Source organism: Schistocerca piceifrons, chromosome 1, assembly GCF_021461385.2.
Source record: "Schistocerca piceifrons isolate TAMUIC-IGC-003096 chromosome 1, iqSchPice1.1, whole genome shotgun sequence".
NCBI lineage: Eukaryota > Metazoa > Arthropoda > Insecta > Orthoptera > Acrididae > Schistocerca > Schistocerca piceifrons.
The window spans coordinates 201,077,678-201,098,582 of record NC_060138.1 but is presented as its reverse complement, the minus strand read 5'-3'; the positions used below and the strand labels follow the sequence as shown (position 1 = coordinate 201,098,582).

Genomic DNA, 20,905 nt, shown 5'->3' with positions numbered 1-20,905 from the left:
CATGCACAGCTGTCAATTTATGCGATAACACTTTAGTCATATGATAAATGATAAAGAACAAGCTGCTTTAATCAGAATGTAGGTTTTGTCATACCATTCATAGAGGTGTGTTCTGTAACCCAATATGAGAATCATTCCCATTTGTTATACTTGATATCTTCATCAATTTCACAATAGAGATTGGTGTCCAAACTGAACTATTGTATAATGAGCGGAGCACTAACAGGAAACAGAACAGGCAATGAGTCGGTGCATCATGCTGTGAACGGAATAAGAATTATGTACTAAATTTGAAAATACTGAGGCCAGAAAATCTGCATTAGACATGCTGCTAAAAAGAACTGATCCATTGTTTCATGTATTGTACTGGATCGACAATGGGACAGTACTGATGGGCTTCTCATATAGTTCACTGAAATTCAGTAGATGGTATTGTGTGCTTGTGGGGAAACTGGATAGTCCTTCCAAAGAATTGACCAACATGGATGTGAGGTGTTGGTGCTTGTGGTCCACTTGCTATTCGTCTTGGTTCCCAGCAACTGCAACATATAAATTCATGCCTGAGCCACTGCATCAGCATGCAGCAACTGCTGATTGGCAACTACAGCACAAATTAGGAACAATGCTGGGCACAGAGTGTTGACTTCTCCATTAGGAACTGTTTGCTAGACATGGTCTGCAACCAAGGGTACTATTCACTGTGCTTCTCCCCGCAACACATCATACTGCACCCACTGATGATATAGTGAAGGACATATCTTGAGAGCTGAATAAAGTAAAGTAGTGTTTAGTGATGAGAGCAACTTCTGCTCAGCATCAGTGATGGTTGTTTATGACTGCAGTGTCGGCTAAGAGTGAGTCAACTACTTACTTTTTTCAGGTGGCACCAGTCATTCCTGAGTCTGCATCACAGTACAGGTAGTTACACTCTACCCTCTTTCCTGAGGAAACTTTGCATGTGGAGCTTATGCTCCAGAGCACCATCTATTCAACTCCATTGCCATTCTCACAACAGTGAGAAGTGTTCATGCATCCCAATAGCCTAAGGGGTGCTCATCAGTGTCCTTGATCAGCATGGTCATTAGAGGTGTCCTCTATAGAGCATCTGCAGAACATGATGGAACAGCATATGTTCTAATCTTCATCACTCTTGACGAAAGGCATAAGAATCTGTAAGCGCAAAAGATGATGTCATCAAACACTTCTATGATCCAGCTATATCTCTTGATTACTGATGATATCAGTCAACACTTTTGTGGTACTCTCCAAACACAACTGGAAAAGTAGATTGTTGTTTGAGGAACCTTTATAAGATTTTGAAATTGTCGTCCAGTACAGTGGAATACAAATATGGGGATAATAAACTTATTATTTAAAGCACACACTTCTCTCTCTCTCTCTCTCTTTCGTAATTTTTCTCACGTGAAGTGTATGATACTTGAATAAAACTTCATATTTTACCATAATTTTAGGTTGTTCATTTTTATTTCTACTAGTTTTTTTCCCCTCAAATGATGCTCTTGCAGCATGATGTTTTGTATCAAATCAATTCCACTAGGTGTCTGGATCATTTGACATCACTGATCCCTCCACTTAAAATGTTTTACCTTTCATTCACTACATCTGCAGGTTTGTATGAAATCTGTCATGCTATTTCAATGATTGCCACTTAATGGTAACATATTTTTGGTCTCCTAATTGTTTTTGTTGATCCAAAAGCCTTACTTCAGTCCAGTCATATGATCAAGTTCTAAGGTGAATGCTGCAACTTACAGCCTTCACTTTCATTAATTGTTTGTGTGGAATCAGCTTGAAATCCTAAGATTAACCACACATTTCTGTGATAGCATAGTGATATTGGAGATGACTGATGGGGAACAATAAAGGCAGTATCAAAAAATATCACTCTCTCTATTCTTAATAAAGAACTTTCAAATATAGCATTTGCCCCTACTCGGTGTTATTAACTAAACTGGACTGTAACTGGTTATTTTCAGCTGAGAGTATTGGGTGTATCATACAATTTTACAAGTAGACAGATTAAGACTGATGCAACATCTTTGTTCTGACTGCGTTTATCCTATTACATTATATCAGGACTTAAATACTACATACATACTGATTGGTTATAATTAAAGTGCAGCTACTCACAGAGATCCAGTGTAGCTGCAACTATCATATGACAGCGGAACTTTGCAGATTTTCTATGCATTAAAGTGGACCAATTTATGCTGGCAAAAAAAAATCATTCCAATTTTGTCCACCAGGTGTAAATTTGGCACTGTGAATGCAAGAAAGACGTATATAAATGTTTCCATATTAGGACTAGGACATGGGCAGAAAATGTCAAACAAATGAGAAAGGCATAATGTTGATTCTATTATTAACCACCACTTACATAATTTGTTCAGTACGAGCACCAGAGATGTCGGCAAGATTCTGCACCCGTGAAACGATGTGAGCAGCAGTTGCTCGCAGCAATTCTGGTGGAATCTGAGCAATGTTTTCCTATATACTGGCCTTCATATCAGGTGGAAATCAAATGTGTCCCCAGTAAATGCATTCTTTCAGATTTTACCAGAGCCAAAAGCTTCATGTGTACAGATCAGGTGATCTTGTGGGCCATGCATCTATAAAACCTCTGGAGATAACACGTTTGTGGAAGGTTGCATTAATCAGATATTTCATTGGACGAACAACATGAGGTATTGCCTCATTTTGCATGAAAACAGTGGTTTCTACACAGTTGCACTCTTCAAAAGCAGGAATTGCATCCCGCATCTCGATAATGTGCAGATGTCATGGTACACCAGGGCCTCTGTTTGTATTTTCTTCAAAGAAGAACAGACCAACAATAAAGGTGCTTGTGAATCCACACCACACAGTCATATATGGCGAGTACAGAGACTCTTTGTGCACAACACGTGGTTGAATAGTCCAGCAAATTTGGCAGTTCTGTGCCTTCATTGCCTCTGAAGTGTAAAATGTGCCTTGTCACTCCATAGACTATCATCCAGCCCCATGTCATCAACTTCACCCCATGCCAGAAACTGAAGAATAATTTCAGAACATTGGTGTGGATCATGAGATATCAGTTGCAGCATGTCTAGATCTTGTATAGATATCAATATAAAACAGACTGAAAACTTTCAGTACTGTTGACCAAGGAATGGAAAATTCTCGTGACATTGCACAAATGCTAGCATTACCCAGTACACATGCTTCATGGTCAGTTCAGCAACTTCGTCAGTAACTTCTGCTGAGATAGGATGCCTTCCTCTTCCAGATGCCACACCCAGCTCATATGTTTTCAAGTTTCCCTATCATAATCTTTAAACTGTTTAATGACATCGGGTCTCTCCTAAGATCTTCCAGTTGGTGATATTCTCTCAATGCAGCACTATAATTGTTGATGCTCACATATAACAGTTTTGTTAACAATGTCCAGTCTCTCTTCTCGATAGCCATGCTGTTCACCCATGTTATGGCTTGCCAAATGACAGTGTGGATGCGATACCATCATCCAGGCAGTGTACACTGCCAGATTTGCTCATGCTGGCCAAAACTTGAACTAATTTTTTTTCAGCACAAATTGGTTACACATTAATGCATTAAAATATTACCAAGTTTATCTCCCATACAACAATTATGGCCAGCATTGGATGCTGTGAGTAACTATACTTTAATAGCCATCTGGTACAGTAAATGCACCACAAAAGATAACAGCATACGCTTTACAGGTACATAAGAGTGCATTATACAGGGTGAGGCAGCTAAGTCATAACACCCCTTGTATCTCCCCAACTGTGATAGATACAAAGATGACATTTGGACAGTGAATTGTAGGGACAGGGGATACTTGAATACATCACATTTCATGTATGTGCTATTTTTTATTACAGAGATATGAGGCCATCTTTGGTTTTTTAAATGGAACCCTATGTTAAATTTTAGCTTAACATGATGGGCTTAAAAAGACTGTTTCAAATATGTGTATCATAATATTTAGGCGAATAGTTTTTGAGACACAGATATGTTCTCGTATCGTGTTCATCCGTTGAAGCGGCATTGTCCAATGCGACCTTTCCTGTTGTGCAGAGTCCATGATAAATGTTGCGAGTCTGTCCTTACACAAACACGGCCACTTACTCGACAATAGTAATATATACTGTGATATTTTGTGCAAAAGTTAACTGATGATGTCAGGCAAATATTATTCAGTTATTTGACAACTGTGATACCAAAATAGTAGACAACATATAGTATTAAAATACTACAAGATGTTAATATATTTTAAGTAACAGAAATACAAATGTAAATGAGGAGGCCCTTATTGGTCACAACTGTTTTGTACGAATTTGTTTTTTATTTGCAAATATTTACTATTGATCGCAATACGAATCAAATACACACAAAGATGCAAAATACATACTGTACATGATACAAAGCTTTACTGAAGCATTTGCTGAAAATGCTTCCCCTCTGCTGCAATGCACATTTTTAGTCACTGTTCGAATGATTTGTGAACGACTGTGAGGTTGTCATGTGAGATATCAGCACACGCTTCGATGATATGTTGCTTCATATCATCTGGTGTAGTTGGTATTTGAACATCCACTTTATGTTTGATTGCTCCCCACAATAAAAAAATCAAGAGGGGTCAAATCAGGAGACCAGGATGGCCACTTTACTTCAGCATGTCGTCCTATCTAACAATCTGGGAACTTCTCATTTAACAGCTCCGTAGCCACACGGGAAGAGTGAGTAGGACAGCCATCATGTTGGAACCACAAGCACTGACGCGTAGTTAGTGGTACCTCTTCCAGCAAAATGGGCAGAACGTTTCGCAGGAACTGTGCATAGTTATTGCCATTTAGTATACCCGGAATGAATTACGGCCCCACAATGACATTTCCGATAATGCTGCACCACACATTAACACTCCACGGTTGCTGATGCTGTAGCTGTCGAAGCCAATGAGGTTTCTCTATTGACCAGTAATGCATATTATACAAATTCACATTACTGTGGTTGGTGAAAGTCGCTTCATCAGTAAAAAGCACCTGTTGAAAAAATGTTGGATCATCTTGTAGGCGCTGCAGAGCAAACCGGCAAAATTCCTGGTGCCATTCAAAATCCACACCGGAGAGTGCTCCATGTAATGAGAGGTGAAATAGGTGAAATCTATGCCGCTGCAATATGTGTAGAACACTTATCTGACTTATACCACATTTCGAGGCGATACGTCATGACGAAACAGTAGGCTCATTATGCGCCAACACTAGAATGCCCTCTTCATGTACCTCACCAGTTGCAGTTTTCTGCCTTGTCCTCTGTATGGCATTCCATGATCCCGATTCAAGTAGTTTCTTGCAAATACGTGCAAGAAGCTGGCGCATAGGGCACTCACGATCAGGATACAGCTCTCCATGTCGCTTTATTGCTCTAACAGCATTTCTTCTGCTTTCACCATACACTAGAAGCATATCTAACTTTTCTCCGTTGGTGTACATGTCTGCTCCAAGAAACTGTGATGGAAATGCAATGTCTCATTACCCCAGCAGCACATCTATACCCTTCTCTCCAGCTACCTCGTGCGTCACCTTGTGGCGTTATCCAGAAGCAGGAAAACAATGCCTTCCCTGTTAAGTTCCTCAGTGGTCAACAGGAAAGGTTGCATTGGACAGCGCTGCTTCAAAGGATGAACACGATACGAGAGCATATCTGTGTCTCAAAAACTATTTGCCTAAATATTATGATATACACATATTTGAAACCATCTTTTTAAGCCCATCATGTTGTGCTAAAATTTAACATAGGGATCCATTTAAAAGAAACAAAGATGGCCTCATATCTCTGTAATAAAAAATAGCACAAACGTGAAATGTGTGTATTCAAGTAGCCCCTATCCCTGCAATTCACTGTCCAAACGGCATCTTTGTATCTACTACGGTTGGGGAGATATAAGGGATGTTATGACTTAGCTGCCTCACCCTGTACATTTTATGTTGCAATTTAACATCTAACAATACTATGAAAAGGGAAGTTGGTGCTCACCCCAACTGTCACAGTATGTTAATCATCCACGCTCCACATCACTGGACATTCAACTCACAAAATCCCATATAAGAAGAGTCTGTGAGTGACTGTGGCAGTACTTTCTGAATTTAGATGTAGCAGACCTGAAAAATCTTAAAAAGTGCATACAAGAGAAACTTTACCAGAGACTTGGCCACAATGTTTTGAGGAAACCCATATTAAGAGCACTGAGAAGATATTTACAGAGCAGAAAGTAATAATGAATAATTAAATCCTTTCTTAAATGTATTTCTTCAGCCTTCTAAGACCTGTTTCCCATAGAAACAAACAAGAACACTACTGAAGAAAAGTGGAGACAATGGACAGGTGTACATAAAAGACCAGATGTAACCAATAGTGTAACTCCATTATCACAGGTATTGTAGGTATAGCTCAAATAAAAACCTTAAAAGTGCAATAAAATTACTGAAAGTGGTACTATCAGTTTCTTAGTTGACAGGAGTTATCTTTGCATTGCAACAAATGACCAATGGTTGGCAGCCTCTTGTTGCAGCACAGGAAAGGAAATAGTGTCAGTGCAAAGATGCAGTCACTGATTTGTCGACTTGCACCGCATAGTAGCAGTGATAAGTGATACATTTTTTTTGAGCAGTGGAGCTGTTGAACCTGTGGAAATGTATCACAGGATGAAAGCACAGTATATTGTTTCATGTGAGTCGCTGCACCAAGTGCATTAGTTGTCGAGATGCTCGGCACCTGAGCCAGGTACATTAACAGTGATGAACAAAACCAGTGCCACAGTGGAAGAGCTTGTGAAGGAAAACAGGCATATTACTGCAAACAAAAGAACCACTGTTTTGGATAATGGTGTTGGTTCAGCACACAGTATTGCCCATGATGGGCTACAATTCAGTAAAGTGTCCTCAAGATGAGTGACATGTCAGCTGACTGTTGAATTAGTGTCCGAGAAGAACTTTTGCATCATTTCCAGGTTGAAGGTAATGGATTTCTGTACAGAACTGTTACAGGAGATGAAACCTGAGTGAAATATGACCAAACTGAAATGAAAAGATTGAGCAAGATGTGGCACACTCTTGTCCAGAAAAAAAAGTTTCACATTCAGCCATTGGAACAAAAAGTTAAGCTCATTCTCTTTTGGGATAAAAGATGGGGGTGGGGAGCCCTGGGGGAGGGGGAGTCCTAGACCTGGACGTACAGAGTACTTCTAATATTTTGGAAGATGAATAGCAATGTGTAAGTAGTCTTAAAAAAGTTCCAGTTCCAAGGCTGTTAAAAACCTGCATAGTACTGACTTTTAAATCTTTTCTTGAAAGAAAAACCCTGGCAACACTATATTTTTTTCCTTTCCCTGAGAGCTGGGGAGGGCAAGCATGGCACCTCCTTGCCCTGGAGCATGGGCACCCTTGCTTCTGACTGCAGCTGTTTTGTTGCAACATGACAATACTCATTCCCATACTGCCCATTCAGCCAAAGTAATAATACTGGAGATGAAATATGACTGTTTCAAACACCCACCTTACTCATCAGCCTAGCCCCAGGTGACTTTTGTGTGTTGAGGTGGCTCAAATAAGTGCTATGAGGCAAGCATTTCAGAAGTAATGAATAAGTGAAAACTGCTTTGTACGAGTGGCTACATTTACACCCAAAAGAATTCTTCTCATGAGGTATTCATGCATTACAGTTCATGGGGATAAATTATGTATCTATAATTTTTATAGATTGCCTAATTTCCATAATAATAAATAGTTAACGTTTAATTTGAATAACTCTCTTCCAAACATCCAGTCTGTTACATAAAAGGCAAAAGATATTTACCAAGCAAAAAGGGAAACAATCAAGAAAAAAGCAAAACAACACAGAACATTTCAACAAAGCAAATAGAATTGTGGTCTGAAATATCAGCAGTGGTAGAAGTGCTGACATGTGAAAATTATTGGCAGTCAGTTTCAAATACTATTCCCTCTCACTGATAGTAAACACTGCTTCTACCATTAAACAATCAAATTGGATTTACTCTGACCCTGATTACACCATCAACAAAAATATTGTTCTCAGAACTATAAGTCCTAAGGAGATTTAAAAAATCACTTTCAATTTAAATAAAATTGTAATTCTTTGGCTAGTATGATAGTGTTTCTAGATGGCTGACATGTCAGATCTATCCTTGAGATATCTTTAAATGCAAATTTTATCCAGTGTGTCATCAGCCAGTCCCTGATTCTCAACAAAATCTACCAGAATGCTCAATTAATCTTCCAGAGAATCACCAACCAATTAGGATCTCAGTTAATCTTAGACAAACTAGTCACTCTTAATACAAGAATTGCGAATAAAGCAGAAACTGAACCTATGGAGACTTTAAAAAGACTTACCTGCTTCAGGTGTATTGAATTTATTGGCCAATCATCTCAAAAGTGGAACTCTGGAAAACTAGTTCCCCAAGCAAGAATTTTGAATATGGGTATAAAAATTCTACAGTGGAATGTTATATCTTTCAATTCAAAAAGAGAACACTCTTGTGTGTGTTACATGACAAAAAATTTCCGTTGGCAGTAGTTTGCAAAATCAGGCTTACACTAGACGTGGATTATACAGGATGAAGAAAAAATGCAGCACTTGGAGGTTGGTATGCGATTCCTTATCCCAGTTCAAGACAAAAGTGTATGTAGCAAAACATAGTCCCACCAATAGGTTTAATAGGAATGCAATTTAAAAAAAGAGTCTATGGCAATGCTGTCACTGCATGCAGTGTGGTCAAGAATAGGTAGCATGAAATCTGCACTATGCCAGAGGTGTCCCATTAGCCCAGAGAAACAAGGCAATGGTGTGGATAATGGATATACAATCTTGCTGATGTTCGCATCATGTTCGTGGCAAACTGTTACCCCCCCCCCCCCCCTCTCTCCGCAGCATCAAATTATATACAATTCACACTTTCACAGTGCAGTATCTTGTGTATTTCTTTCTGTTACTGTTACCACTACTTAAACATTAAGACATAACATGAACTTCTTACGGATGTAAATGACTATTCATTTTGACTATGACACAAGTACAGTCATTAGGAAATGATAGCGTGTATAGTAACAACGTCCGTATCCATTGGGGTACAAAAAATGAAATAGGTAGGCTACACTTTTATTTCACATTATGCTGCGCACAATAATTCCATTCTCTATGTTTGATGTCCATGCTTAACTTCACAGAGCTGGTACACATATGTACGAGCAACGTTCACTTTAGTGAAGATGTTCAAAGGGCCACCTTGCATTTGCAAACTCTTCACCACTTGTTGGATCACACTTTGCTAGACCCTATGCAACACACCTGCATCTACCATTGCATGCAAGCTATTAGGTTGTGTACGTTCATTGGTGGAGTGCTATAACCTTGTTCACTTCAGTGTCTCAATAAATATAAATCTAGTGGATAAAGGTCCAGGGAATGTGGAGGCCAGAACATTGGATTTCCATGCTCAATCTATTTCCTTTGAAATGGTTCATTTAAATAGCTACACATATTCATTACAAAGTTTGACAGTGTGCACCATGATGCTGAAACCATTGCTGTCATCAAAACTCCAAGTGAAATGTTTTCTAATGCGTCAGGCAATATATTGCAAAGAAACATAGGATGAAGGGGTGCATTCAACTTGTCTAGCAATAGGTAAGGGCCTAAAGGCACTCCTTCCAAGATTCCAGCCCATAGGTTCATACCAAAGTGTACCAGAGAGCCACATTCATGGGTGACATGTGGGTTGTGTTCCAAGCAATAATGGCTGTTGTGGAGGTTCAAAATATCTTTGCAAGTGAAGCTATATTCATCAGTCCGTATCGCATTATTTATAAAATGTTCATTATATTCCACTTGATGCAAAAGCAAGTCACAAATCTGCGTTTGTCAAATGCAGTCTTCTAGCTGCTGGTGTTGAATTAACATGTGATGACATGGATGCAGTTCCTCATCATGCAACACTTCAGCAACTAGCCTTTAACACATCTGGAACTGACTTGCAATATTACAGGTACTTAGCTAAGGTAATTGGTGAATGGTTTCAAGAATCATGTCCTCTGTTTGTGGAGTTCGTCTAGCCCTTGGACAAACTCTGTCCACTACTTGTGGAAGGTGTTGCTCCAAGCATCAAAACCATTCTTATCAGTATGCCGTCTTTGAGGGTACCATGCAGCATACGCATGAGCAGCAGCAGCTTGGTTATCAGATGCACCCAGCAGCAAAGGTAAATTGATGTATTCATTGTTTGTGTACTCCATCAGGAAGCCACCCTACATGAACTTGACGATTAGTTGTGATTGTGCACTGTGTGGTTAGTAAACACATGCATGTATTTTAGTGGATCCCACTGCCATGTGATAGGCTATTGTCATGTGACAAAATGACATCCTGCTTATAAACAACGAGAATTTGGGAATGATCGCCTAAAAAATAAAAAAGGAATCTGACAATGATTCATATATCCATGGCTGATATGGGTTTGACGTCCCATCAGTCTACTGAGTGAGCTGCAATTACTGGTAAGGTAGTGCGGGATTATACACATTCCTCTGTACATTCCAATGCACTGCACGATGTGACAGTTTTGCCAGATCCTTGTTTTCATAGATTTTCCAAAATGCTTCTGATCTGACTTTGCTAGATAAACTTTTGCCTTTAATCTGGATGAGAAATCAGGAGCCGACCTCAAAGTGCGGCATTTTTTCTTCACCCTATACATATAAAGGAGATATGATTATTTGATCAGACAGATGGCAATTTCGTTCTTCTCATCTACAATTGGATCCGATAAAAGTATGTGCAGTTACAGAATTTAAACTATGCTGAGGGGTGACAGCTAATATTAAAATAAATAGAACTTTTTTCCCCTGTATCAGTCTAAAGACCACTGGATAGCCACCAATACTGTGAAGGTTTATGTGTTTTAATAAGTGTATTACCAAAACCAATCACCATATGTGATAACAGATGCTCATGCTACAGTGTGGGGATGTGTAACTTCAGATAAAGTTGTGTGCAGATGGATAAAAATCGTGGATGACTGTAAACTGGTATTTCTTAACAATGGTTTCCCAACTTAACTCATCAGCTCCCTGGAGGAGAAGACTTGCCACAGATGTTCCCTTTGGATCTGGCTGTTTCAGTTTAGTATCATTTTGTGCAGTACTCTGGGATCAGATAATTGTGCTATAGATATTTTGTTAAAGCTAAAAACAGAAATTAGGGCCACTGTCTATATAAATACTATATGAAAAATTGACAGACCAGACAAGACAAAATACAAAAACATATAAGTAAATTAATTTAGAGTAATAGTCTCTGACCAACAGCTGACAGCTCTCTAAAAGTACATCACAAATGTTATCTACTATGCAGCAGAGGACTGTGTACTTAAACAAAAATCAGTCAAAGAAGTTAAAAAACCATCTTTTGTCTGATGGAATGAGGATCTACACCTATACTCTGCAAAGCACTGGCAAATTTATGGCAGAAGTTTTCTCCCACTGGATCACATATCAGCTTCGTCTCATTCTATTTGCATATGGAGTGTGACAATAATAACTGCTTAAAAATCTCTTTGTACTCTGCAGTTAATCTAGTCTTGCCTTCGTAGTCCCTGTGGGAGGGATGCATAGGGCATTGCAATACATTCCTGAATTACTTACTTAATCCTGATTCTTGAAACATTTTAAGCAGTCTTTCACACGATAAATGGAATCTATTTTCAAGCATCTTATAGTTCAGGTTTTCCAACATCTAAGAGATACATCCTATGTATCAGACAAACCTCTGACCATACATGTTGTCCTTCTTTGTAGAAGTCCAAAGTCCTCTGATAGTCCTATTTACTATGGGTCATACACACATTCAAGGTGTGTCACACATGTATTTCATAAGGACTCTCCTTTATAAACTGGCTGCACTTTCCAGTGTGCTATCAATGAACTGAAGTCAGCCACCTGCTTTACCTATAGTTGAGTCATGTGATCACTTCATTTCATATCCTTGTGTGAGTTGACTGGGTGTAATTGTGACTTATTGATTCAGTAGTCATAGCACACAATGTTTTTTTCCCCTTTCATTTTCTGATGAGCACACTTTTGCTTTTCTGAACAGCTAAAGCAGGTTGCCAATCATTGCACCACTCTGCTATCTCATCAAGATCTGACTGAATATTTGAGCAGGATTTTTTTGGACAGTTTTTCATTTTAAATAACAGCACCATCTGCAAAAAGATGTGAGGTTATTATGAGTGTCATTGCAAAGGTCATGGCAACTATTTTTTGTCTCAAAAATGGTAATGAATTAAAAAATTCTGTAATATGCAAATGGAAGGTCAGTTCATTTGTAAACATTACATGTAGGGAGATGGATGCACACCACCATAAAGATACAATACAGCTTGAGAAAAAAAGACGAAAAAATGCTTGTTGTTGCAAATGTGTTTTACTGACAATTGCAAGAGGACACAATAGCAAATTACAAACTATGCCCATTCCATGGCATCAGGAGTCTCCCCAAGAAGCCACAGTAACATGACATGGTGCTAGATGGCAGTCCTTTCCAGGAGAATAAAGCGTGAAGAGAGACAACAGTGTGAGTCGAGCAGCCATTCGGGATGGATGTTACCTGACTTGAACAGCAATGTTAGATAAAGACTGCAGTTTGTCATGAAAGGAATGTGCAACAATACCATGAGGAGCTTGTGGAAGCAGTAGGAAATACTGCTATACCATACCAAACAGTTACTCCCTGAGTGGATGCATTCAAGCGTGGCAGAGCTGCAACAACTAATGTGCACCGATCCGGGCAGCCTGTCAGTGTGTGTACGGTGTTTGCTCATACCCAGATCATCCAATGCTTGGAGAATGACAGAAGATGGATGCTGAAGGACTAAGTGGACATGTTATGAAACTTGTCATGTGAGAATCGTTGCCATAAATGAATTTTGGGCCAGGGCCTATGAGCCAGAATTGAAATGCCAGTCAACGGAATGGTGTCATCCAGGTTCACCACATAGGCAGAAATTTCATCACAATCCCTCTTCTGTCAATCTAATGGTCATCATAGCCTATGACATTAGAAGAGTGATTTTGTACCATTTCGTTTCACATGGACAAACTGTTGATGCACTGCACTGCTGTTGCACCTTCTTGCAACGACACCCACAACAGGCTATTTGGGAGAAATGTCCTGAACGTCTACAAATGCATTAATTCTTCAGGACAACATGAGAATGAATATGGCTGTGTTTGTGCAGAATCTGTTCGTGTGATGGGGATGGAAAGTATTGGAGCGTCCACGATATTTGCCAGACTTTTCAGTTTGCAGCTTCGACCTCATACCAAAACTGAAAAAAGCCATTGTATGAAATATGCTTTTGAACACATGAAGATAATGCCAGAGCAGTGACATGTGAGATTAGACAATTCATCTTCCACAATGTTGGTAGTGTGTGATGGATTCGTTAGGAAACTATTTTGAGGGACTTTATGGTATCATAGGTTCATGTTGCTGCCCTGTACTATTGTCAACTGTTGCAGTCAACAGTAAAGCATTTTAGAAATGACAGAATTTGTTTCGTCTTTTTTCTTGTGCTATATCTTTATGGTGGTGTGTGTGTGTTCATCCATCTCTCTGCATGTAATTTATGCATATGAACCAACCTTGCATTTGCATATTGTTTGATTTTTTTATTTGCAAGGGTCACAACACATTCTCTGGGCATGCCTTAAGTTACATCTACATCTCTCAATGACTTCCCATTAAAGATAATATGTTGTGTCCTTCTAACCAAGAAATCCTCAATCCAGTCACAATTTCATTTGATTCCCTATATGACCTTACTTTCATGAATAAGTATTGGTATGGTAGTGAATCAAATATTTCAGAAATAAAAAACAAAATACTATACTTACTTTGACTGCCTTGATACAAGGCTTTCTGAATGTAATGTTAAAAAAGTATGCATTGGGTTCCTCATGACTGATGTTTCCAGAATCCATGCTTGTTGGCATTGAGGAGATCTTACTGTTCAGATATATAATTAAATTTGAGTTCAGAACTGTACAACAAATGGATGTCAAAGATATAGGATGCCGCAGTTGTGATTGAGGAACAGAAAGCAGCACATACGGAAAACTGCTACCACTTGAACTTTACTTCTTGTATGCAATATGAGCAAAAAGCTGTGAAACCAAAAGGTGCTCACGAAAGGGTATAAAATCAGCTGAATGAACTTTTGCAGTTCCCTGGACAAGACAAGCTTTAATATGAAAACATGGAAAGGAGGTCAACAAATTCCTAAATTGGAATGGACTGGAGAGTTTGTGGATACTATCACTCCTAGTAGCATACAATTGAAGCCTTTATCATCTCCTCTGTTGCTATAGGCTCTTTGTCATGTCCTACTAGTGCCTATTAATATGTCACTTCTGTCTTGGATTTACTTTTCTGACAGTGTTAGTTGTAATTTAACAGTGACACATAGGAGTACGGTATATGATTACTAATGTATGAGTTCACTTAATGCGATAACAAAGTGGCATGATTATGTTACGCCGAGTTGTCCTTGCAGTGACGGCAACATCAAAGTACTGTTACATCTGTACACAAATCTGTATTTTCTGTTTTATATTTTGAGAATTGCGTATTACAGGTTTTTTTCACTGCTACAAAACAATTTTCACGAAAACAATTGTAATTGGGGAAATAAACCAAATAAATCATAATTACATTATTACCCTGTAACAAGCAACTGGAGACCAAAAGTCAATTACGCCAAAATACTCAGAAAATATCCCTGAACAATCATCATACTTTTTTGTCAGTGGAGATTGGGTTCACTCTATATGGTAATGCCAGAGTTTAAAAACTTGAAATGGTACACAGAATGCAGTTTCAGTGCATCAGAACATTGGTTAAGGCCATGAAATCCACTCCTGCCAAATTCCTATTAATGGAGGCATGTGACATGTCTTACACATTAAAAGAAATCAAACAAAGGAAAATGCGGGATGCTATGTAGCAATATTATGAAAAGGAAAGTGGCCATTCACCATATAATGGAGATGCTGAATCGCATATAGGCACAACAAATGGGCTCTCACAAATAAAGCTTTTGGCCTGTAATCCAATCGTCAAAAATAGATGACAGACACACACTCATGCAAACACAACTAACACACGCAGGACTGCAGTCTCAGGCAACATCAAAAGAAAGATGCTTATGGCATGTTGCATTCTAAAACAACTTTCATATAATAATCACCTTGTCTACCAACTCTATCACTCTTTGCTGACAGTAAGTACACAAAACAAAATCTGTGATCTAATAATTTATGAAAACTGCAACAGTATACACACTTATGTCTATAGAACAAAACTAATGCCCATTTACGAATGCAACTATTTGCGCTTTTGCAGCCAATAGCCTTTTCTGAATCTAATATCTGTAATGTTCATGATATATTCAACTCCTGTCTCAATGATCTTCTTTGTTCAAAATGGGAACAGTCATGTCCTGAGCAAAACAAAGAAGCTAATGCACAGATGAAAGAGACAGTCTCAAGAGTGGCCACCCTTAACATTGACCAACCCCTCTCAGAATGTTAGAAGATAAATGTAACTTGTTCAGTCTGTACAAAGTTTGAGGCTACGCAAAAATACAGAACCAACTTTCAGTGTAAAGCAATTACCACTACCATCTGAGTAAGATTTAACCAGGGCAGGTTGAAAACTTATTTACATAAACTTCATCTAATAGATTCCCCATTCTGTGATTGCACTTGTATCTCAGAAGACATTAGCCACGTAACTCTCATGTTCCAAATACAAGTTGCTGTAAGAACTTTTCTTCAGAAGATGCTAAAGAATGACATTCTGCAATCAACCTCTATCAAAGCTCTCTGCAATATGTTCAGCCTTTGAGTATATGGTGTGACTGAAGAATTTATAATGACTTGTCAATTAATCTAACTCCTCTTCACATTTATGCTGTTCTAGCAGAATGTAAATGATTAACATTTGTTACTTGTTAATGGAGCCCCCATCCAAAGCCAAATAATTAAAAAAGGAACAGTTTCAGACAATCTAAGCAATGGTTATACTGATAATTTTGACATTAAAAATGTAGTTTGAATAAACACCAATAGTATCATTTCAGTTTTAACAGCTGTTTCATTTTTTATGTGTATTTTGACTCATTCCACATCCTTGAAGATTCTCCATCATGATTTGATGCACACAACACAGTGAATGAATGACTGAAGTTAATGCAGCTCTGAACTAAACCTTAGAACTAGTCATTATTCGTTGTCCCATAAGCTATTGAATCTGGTGACTTTCATATGTCTTTCAGCCTCTGTCAACAGATAAGGAGATATTTGTTTTAGTTCACAATTTGGCTGTAGCTGAATATTGGGCTACTCTTTCCATTATAGAAAAAGTCATGCTAAAAGGTAGATAATACTTTATAATAAAGTATATATATGTTCACTGATTGATTAAGCAACTCAAGTTCTGTATCTTCCATTTTCTCTGATTATGCTTTTGTAATTCATTTTGTAAATGAATTCACTATGTGAGACATTACAATCTAGAAGATGAGCATGAAATATTAGTGTACAGAATTCATACACCACCATTTCCCTCATTCTATGTTTCATACAGCAAATGGGTTCACCCCTTATAATGTTCATATACAAGGAACCCTTCTCATTTTACAGTAGTATGAAGTAATAGTGCCCCTTTTCCACACTAAAGAATAGTGTAAGCTGAGAAAATAAGGATGGCTCCAGCCAATGTGCAGCTCTGTGCTAAAACACTTGGGAGTTTTTGAAGCTCAAGGTTAATTTGGAGAGTAAGTCCTTGGGATGGGTAAGAAGATGTTAAAAATGAATCCTGTAAGAGAATTCTGTGATTATACAGTACATTTTCTGGGTTGGAATATTCCACATTGAGTTAAACTTGGAATACCCTCCATTTTTCTTCCAGTAAGTCCCTATGGCAGGAGTTGTATGAGTTCCATAATTTTCTTCTGTGTGAGCAAATTCCTCCACATCCACGAAAATGGAAGGAGAGCCTAAAGCTTTTAGGGACAATAGATATATTGAACTTTATGTCACTGAGGACTTTCTTTTGTGGATCAACTTTATTTACCACATTCTTTCCTAAAATAATCCAAAGGAAAAATTGGGGGCACTTTCAATAATTAAAATTTTATTGTATGTGTTAATATTACTCTGGATTAACCTCTTCGGTTCCCAGGTACCATATATGATACCTCACTTTCAAAATTTTCCATATACTCAGAGCACATATTTCTCAGGAACCAACAATGTCACAAGTGGTACTTCATGCAGAACTTGACTGATAATTGCTCCAAATGTTACCACTTTGCTGACAGATGTCAGCTCAGTGTAAAATGTAGCATGTGTGCTTCTGCCACGCTGCAAGGGGAAACGAAGGTACACAGAATGTTATTTCTTCAGTGAAGCTAGGTGAAATTTTGGCTCTAATAAAGTAAATACATCCAGAACTCTCTGATTTTGAGTTTGAAGATAGTGAAGACAAATTTGAAATAAATGTCAGATCTATTCAGGAAAATAGTAACGCTTCTTGGGGAACTCCAGATGCAAAACATCTTAGTCAGCTGCAGCAACATTTTAAACCACAAGGGAGAAGAAATGAATAAGCTTCTTGCAGGTAGTTTAGAACTCTTCCAACAACACTTTTTGTTTTAATAATGATGAACTACACTGTTGAGATAATAGACTGTAGAAATTAAGGATATTTTTTCTTTAACAGCTTTTCACAAACACAAGTTATTACAACACAGCCAATGCCTAATCATAACCTTTTGAAGCTATTTGAATACTTTTAAGACCATCTAAAAGACATTCTTTTGTGAAAGTAGTGAGTTTGCTAATTTAGGGTTGTAGAACATCGAGGAAAATCATTTGATACCGATTAGGGTGAATACATTCAATGCATGAGAATTCTGAAGGTAGCAGACGTTTCCAGAAACAGGTTCTTCCTTCTTCAAGCCATACATCGACATATACACTCTGCAAACCACTATGAGGTGCATGGTAGAGGGTACATCCCATTGTGCTGGTTATTAGGGTCTCTTCAAGTTCCATTCCCACATGGAGTGCAGGAAGAATGACTGCTTAAATGCCTTTGTATGTGCAGTAACTATTCTAATCATATCCTCACAATCCCTAAGTGAGCGATACATTGGGGGAATATTCTTACAGTCATCACTTGAAGCTGATTCTTGAAACTATTAATAGAATTTCTCAGGACAGTTTACGTCTACCTTCAAGAGCCTTTCAGTTCAGTTCCTTCAGCACCTCTGTGATGACTCTCCCACGGATTAAACAAACCTGTGAGCATTTGTGCAGACTTCCTCTGTACACATTCAATATCCCTTGATAGTCTTTTTTGATAGGGGTCCAACACAATGAATAATATTCTAGAACCAGTCGCACAAGTGATTTGTAAGCAATCTCCTTTGTAGACAGATTGCACTTCTCCAGTATTCCACAAATAAACTGAACTCTGTCACCTACTTTACCCACTACTGAGCCTATGTTATCATTCCATTTTACAGTCCTACAAAGTGTTACATCCAGGTAACCGTATGCGTTGGCCAATTCCAACAGGGAATCATTGATATTATAGTCGTAGGATACTACATTTTTTCATTCTATGAAGTGCACAATTTTACATTTCTGAACATTTAATGCAAGTTGCCAATCTTCAAGCAACTTTCAAATCTTATTGAGACCCGACTGAATATTTATGCAGCTTCTTCCAGATGGTACTTCATTTTAGATAATTGCATCATCTGGAATAAGTCTGATCTTACTATTAATGTTGTCTGCAAGGTCATTAATATACAACATGAACAGCAAGAGTCCCAATCCACTTCCCTGGGGCATACCCAAAGTTACTTCTACATCTGACTATGACTCTCCATCTAAGATAACATGATGTGTCCTCCCTACCAAGAGGTACTCTATCCAGTCATAAATTTCACTTGGTATCCTGTACGATTGTACGTTTGACAATAAACGTAGGTGTGGTACAGTGTCAAATGCTTTTCAGAAATCAAGAAATAAGCATTTCAGCTTTTGCTTTGCTATCCTCAATTACAGTTCCTGTCTCATTCACTAGGGACTAGACACTAACTTTGGTGCCACTAACAGCCTTTACATACAACCAAATTTTTTTTGGGTTTTCTGAAACATAATATGACAATATTCTGCTACAGAAGTCATCGATTGCATCACACATTGCTCCAAACATGCTTCATTCAGCATCTCTCTATCCACAGCCCTAAGCTTTGTTTTACACCTGCTATGCAGCAATGCTGACTCTCATACGGATAGGCAATATGATTGCTTCTGTAATGTGAGACCTATGCTAAATATTATTTGCGACTCTTCTTTGAAGACCCCCACAATCTATCTACATTTGCACTGATGAGCAAATTATAGCATGTCACCAGTTGGTTTCAGAGAAAAGGTGTTATGGACTACATCGTTTAGAGTAGATATGAAGAACATCATTTTCATACAAAAGTTGATTCCTCAGTTCAGACTGATTCAGAGGAATAGACTATTTAAATGGAAGCTGCACAAATGCCAAGACAGAGAACAGTGGCCCCAATACCACATATGGCTGCGAGACAAGACTGCAAAGCATTTGCCTGCAAATATGTCAAAAAAGCAGAAAAACAGATCAAAGTGCTGACTCTTAGGCTGCAACTCAACTCACTGACACTTGTGAAATATTTCATTGTTTTAACAATGGTCTAAATTGCTTCAGCAGATTTCACACACAGCTGTAATTGTACATATGTATGGTAAAGTATCACACATGACACTTCCTATTAGGACCTTGTCACAGTTAAGTTTTTTTTTTTTCATTTTTAATACTGTACCTCATTTCTTGTATCTCTAAGACAATAAAAAAATGTTTTGTTTTCATGTCTACGTGTGTGCAACTATTGGTGTGAAGAGGTTAAAATCTGTCATTATTTACGCAGTGTGTTGGTAGCTATTTCATTTTCTGATAAAGTTTTTTAACCCACGAAGCAGCAAAACAAACGAGAAGGTAATCTGTGGTGAAATAATTCAACACAACACTAGTTTGAAACAAACAGTTTTTGAGGTTCAAATGGCTCTGAGCACTATGCGACTTAACTTCTGAGGTCAGCAGTCGCCTAGAACTTAGAACTAATTAAACCTAACTAACCTAAGGACATTACACACATCCATGCCCGAGACAGGATTCGAACCTGCGACCGTAGCGGTCGCTCGGCTCCAGACTGTAGCGCCTTGAACCGCACGGCCACTCCGGCCGGCCAATTTTTGAGGAACACGGGCGGGGTTACGGTGTGAATTTTCTGAATAACTTTTGTGATGATTATCGTTTATTTACTTTCATTGTAAAGGACCGTACTGACCCACAGGCAAAGAACATGTCATTCATCAAGTGAATAATCCGCTCTACATCAATTATTGGAGTTGTATCACTAAAGTAGTTCCATGTATTCCATTTCACAATGGAAGCCACTGTTTTATAATTTAAAGTTACGTAGAGTCAAAACAGACGAATTCCGACCCTCCCCCCTACTCCTGCTCCCAAAGATGCAATGGCAGTCAGAGATGTACTTCACGAAGCGTCCGAAAGGAATTTATTTGTCTCTTTGGCTAATAATCTGAAAAAAATGCATTTTCGTGTCTTTGTGTCGCTTGATAAATGTTTCTCGCACTACAAAATAATGTAAACAATTCACAACAATTTAATATCTGTGGTCACT

General features: G+C 38.4%; 1 long non-coding RNA gene across 1 annotated transcript; it reads right to left on the bottom strand.

The window, feature by feature from the left end:
* Window positions 1-876: 876 nt before the first annotated feature.
* LOC124789462 lies at window positions 877-20,394 on the bottom strand. Its single transcript, XR_007016123.1, has 3 exons — window positions 20,338-20,394; window positions 2,152-2,281; window positions 877-1,170 (listed from the first exon to the last, which is right to left on the bottom strand). It is a non-coding gene; the product is annotated as an uncharacterized LOC124789462 (long non-coding RNA).
* Between the last annotated feature and the right edge of the window lie 511 nt (window positions 20,395-20,905).